Raw genomic sequence first — 4,731 nt, 5'->3', positions numbered from 1 at the left:
CTCTACTCACTGAGCCAGCCAGGCAGCCCCTAGAAAGTCATTTTAGAACGTGTACTTCTTCCTTACAGGTGTATACACTCAAATCTATGATTACATATATTTCAATTGCAGACCTGCTCCCTGTAGTGTCCCTTTGGATCAAAATAACCATATTCATTTGCTCTTTCTTGGAGAAATCATCAATTTATATAGCCTTTTATTGTGCAGGCAGTCTTTTGAGATTCCTAGTTATTTTCACAAGTTTTCAACTGTAGCTTCAAGGACTTAAAATTTCCATGATTCTTCTCTTATCCAGAAGAGAGATAATCTTCCTTACATTTTAATGATGAGGTGAGGTCTAAGACCAATTCCATCTATTTACTTAATGTTTTATCTCCTACTGGGCATGTTGTTTTTAAAAGAAAACTGATTTTTTCAAAGTCAAGTGGGTTACCTAGGATGAGATTTATCCTAGGAAGTTAAACCCTTATTCTAAAAGGCCATAAGCTATTTAAAACTTTCTGAGCCAGTAACCAAGAGACAATTAAGAGGATTCATGTATCTTTATGACTGTTGCTGACAGTGAATCCCAAATGATCTTAAATTTCCACACCCCACTGTATGAATAAACCAAGTTCTCAACAACTGCAGCTCTTGAGAGAACACCAATAGAAAAAGCCCTTTAAGAGTTAAAAGAAGCTCTCTGTTCGCTTTCCTCTTTCCTCACCATGAACATTATCTATTAGTATCAGGAATATATTCACTTTTGGTGCCCTGGGTGGCTCAATTGGTTAAGCGTTTAACTTCAGCCTAGGTCATGATCCTGCCTTCCCAAGTTTGAGCCCCACATCTGGTTTTATGCCGACAGCGCAGAGCTTGATCCTGTTTCAGATTCTATTGTCACCCTCTCTCTCTCTCTCTCTTTCTCTGCCCCTCCCCCATTCATACTTTGTCTCTCTCTCTCTCTCTCTCAAAAATAAACATTATAAAAGAATTAAAAAGAAGAAATGTATCTACTTGATCCCAGATTTCACCTTATCCATTCTGCCTATCAAATTTATGTACAAGTTAGTCATTTTAGCCATGATCAGTATCCTGACCTTACTTGTTCCTCTCTTCCTTACCCTCTATCATAAAAATCCAAACATGGGTTGATACACTTTTCTGGTTTTCCCTGCTTGCAATTTTATAGCTGAATTTTGTTAAAATAAATCATATTGTTTGACAAACTGGCGCTACTATTACTTCATCATCACCAACACCAAAATAGTAAAAGGGAAATTTATACTACTGGTCTTCAGGAATTTTTACTTTCATGTTCCACCATAGAATCATGAATAAGCATAAAAACCCTCACACATCTTTAAGTGAATGACTAACATTCTTCTACATTTATGTAAATTATGAAGATGTAATATCTGGCATATTGTATAGTTAATGATGCATTAAATAAGATTTTATTAATACTTTAGTGCAGCAGATTTATATTGTTCAATGTTCAGAAAATGTCTATCATAAGAGCTAATTGGCAAGGCCAGCTTCCATAATCAAACCAATTAGCTAATCAGACTTTCCGTCTGTCAGAAAATGGCTTACTTCATTTTTCTGATGAAATAGAAATGTTAATATGTGCTTGATTGATACGCATGTTAACTTCTGAATTCTGATTATAATATAGCTGTCTACTATGTAAAGCATGGAGTCTTGCCATAATATTGCGATTTTTATGAAATCAATTACTATCCCTCTCAACATTTCTCCCTCAGCTCAACTGGAAAATTATTTAGAAGCACCTTGTTTCTTTGTGTCCTAGAAGGATCCACAGATGCATCATGTTAAATTTGAGAATAAGTATGTGGTATTTCCTGTTTATTTTTATTTTATGTTGTTTTTTGTAGAAAGAGAAACATCATTGTGAATAAAGAATTAGGAAAGCAGAATTGATAAAGGCAATACTTCAGGAAGATCTCTTTTAGGAAAGAGTATTGTGATTCTGGAAATTGATTCACTTTAAAATTATCTCTGCTAAACCTATTGCCTTAAAAATCTTGGCTTTCTCTTGATATCTAGGCTTTAAAATCTAAGCATTCCTGCTACATTCTTTTGTTAAAAGATTTGCGGATCCATCAACAATGATTATTTTTGACCCTCTACTATCCTCAAATCTCTACCACCAATGGTGACTCTTTTCTATATAAATTTCATGTTAATTTATTTTAATATATATTTTAAATATATAATTAATAAGTTCAATGGAATATTTTTTGTATAAGAACTATAATCTTTTAAAATTATCTTTAAAACTATGGAATACTTATTCTGGTTATTAAATTATAAAAAATGTATGACAAGTAAGAGAAGAGATATTTAAAGTTTGAAGAGTTCCATATATTCCTTTTTCTATTAAATATATATTTTACATTCCATTTTATACTTTCCAATGGGCCTAGAAGAACATAGTCCTTCTCTCAGGAAGTTATAGGAAGAAATGCTCACTTTACATTATTTTATTAAAGAAAAGATTGAGGAGCACCTGGGTGTCTCGGTTGACTGGGCGGCTGACTTCAGCTCAGGTCATGATCTCGTAGTCTGAGGGTTTGAGCCCTACATTGGATTCTGTGCTGACAGCTCAGAGCCCGGAGCCTACTTCCAATTCTGTCTTTCACTCTCTCTCTCTGCCCCTCCTCTGCTTTCTCTCTCTCTCTCAAAAATAATAAACATTAAAAAAAAATTAAAAAAAAAAGAAAAAAGATAGAGGTACAAGATACTAAGTGAGATATTGGACCATATTTTGAGTAAAGATGAAACTAAATCCACATAGATCAGACTCCTCCACCTAGTACAGAACATCCAAGACTTCATTATATAATAAAAGAGGAATTGTCATAGTACATCTTCTAAAGTTAATTAATGCCTTTGGAGGATGGGTGGAATCTATTGGCCAGAACTGAAATTTTATGACCTACTGAATTCAATTGAGGGATTAGAAAACCAAGACTATTAAAACATAAAATATTTAATAGAACACATAAAGAAAAAAAATTATGAGAGTTTACATAAGCAAAAGAACATATTCTAGTAATGTTATAGGTCTACCAATAACTAAGAAAATAAAGTGTTCAATAAAGCCAAGCTAGGAATGATCTTAATTTCTTCAAGGGAAATATTTAATAAAATGTATATGTACATTTTTATTGCTAACTTGCAAAATTGTTAATGGGGAGTGGGTTAAACTATGATATCAGCTGAGTGTGATAGAAACCCAAAATAAGAGTGATTTAAAAAATCAAAGACAATTCATCTGCTATATAAAAATTTGAGCTAGTAAGGCAGTCAGCTTCATGAAGTCATCTGGAGTCCAGCTCCCTTTCTATTGTAACGTCACAACCTCAATGGAATGTCGTCTCTCATGCCCTTAGTACAAGATGGCTGACCACCTGGTGCTAACAGCCACCCATGGGAGGCAAAAAGGGGAAATAAAAGGCAGAATTCTACTACTAGGGAAACAACCAGGAAATTACACACATTAATCATTAATCTCATTTATATCCTTTGCCAGAATATAGTCACACCTTGCTACAATAAAAAAAAAAGAAAGAAAGAAGAAAGAAAGAAAGAAAGAAAGAAAGAAAGAAAGAAAGAAAGAAAGAAAGAAAGAAAGAAAGAAAAGAAAAAGAAAAAGAAAAAGACCCGGGGCATATGATCTGTATTCTGGAAGGTTATGTGCCCAATATAAATTCAGTACTATGGAAAAGGGAGAAAAATGATTTTTAGGTACAACTAGGATATTCTACTATTTGGTGTGTCTGGTATTAAAGTAAGTTGACAAATATAACAAAAATTATTGTGTGTCAAGCATTTTTAAGTGTCTTGTATGTTTATTTATGTACTTTTTTATATCTAAAGGATATGTGCCCTTTACTAAAAGTTTTCTTAACATATTTTCCAAATATTCAGAAGCAAGGATGTTTTAAATTTATTGAAAAAATTCTTGTGGATATTGTTTTATTCTCTTTATAAGTAAAATTCTGATTAACAATGTAAGGCCTCTAGTATATGTCAGAAAAGAAATAACAAGAACATTTTAAGAGAATTTCTTTATTGATATCAGAGGATGATATAAATGGTCATATGCCTTGAGAAAATTTAGATAGTTAGGACTTGCAACATTCACATAAGAAATCTAAAAAGTGAAATTAGGATATTATTTTATTTCTACTGAATAAATTATTAAATGCATATTTATACTCATGTTCTATTAATAAATTGTGGTACATAACATCAAATTATGCAATTTTTACCCTTATGTACAAATTGAGTGCCTACAATATGCCAAGCATATTGATGTATATGTATAAGCAAAAAAATTATTACTTTCATAAAGATCTCATTCTGTTGAGGGGCTCTTCAATGTAATTATACATTGATCATGTTAATAAATGCATAGCTGCAATTAATATTTGCACTATTAAGATAAGGAAACTACTCATATAAATGCATACGGAAAAAAACCTCAATTACAATGAGAATCACAGCATTTCTTGAAAGGAAATTTTTGGAAGTTATTTTAAATCTAGATTGGAAAGACACTGGAAATAATTTATTTAAAGGGGCTTTGAAAAGAATGCAATGGAAAGTGGAAGAGCATGTCAACTCCTCAAGTTGAGAGGGAGTATGAGAGATTTGAGAAACCAAAAGACCTACCAAGTTCAATTCCCAGAGGGTGCCATGTGAGATGAAGATAAGGAGATT

General features: G+C 32.5%; 1 long non-coding RNA gene across 1 annotated transcript in view; it reads left to right on the top strand.

Moving 5' to 3' along the window:
* Positions 1-3,938, top strand: part of LOC115290468 — a 66,118-nt gene extending 62,180 nt beyond the window's left edge. Inside the window, exons 5-6 of the long non-coding RNA XR_003908118.1 lie at positions 1,746-1,830; positions 3,539-3,938. This is a non-coding gene — a long non-coding RNA (uncharacterized LOC115290468). The remainder of the gene's footprint in view (positions 1-1,745; positions 1,831-3,538) is intronic.
* Positions 3,939-4,731: the final 793 nt, after the last annotated feature.

Source organism: Suricata suricatta, chromosome 4, assembly GCF_006229205.1.
Source record: "Suricata suricatta isolate VVHF042 chromosome 4, meerkat_22Aug2017_6uvM2_HiC, whole genome shotgun sequence".
In the NCBI taxonomy this organism is placed as follows: domain Eukaryota; kingdom Metazoa; phylum Chordata; class Mammalia; order Carnivora; family Herpestidae; genus Suricata; species Suricata suricatta.
This window is presented reverse-complemented; position numbering and strand designations above follow the sequence as displayed.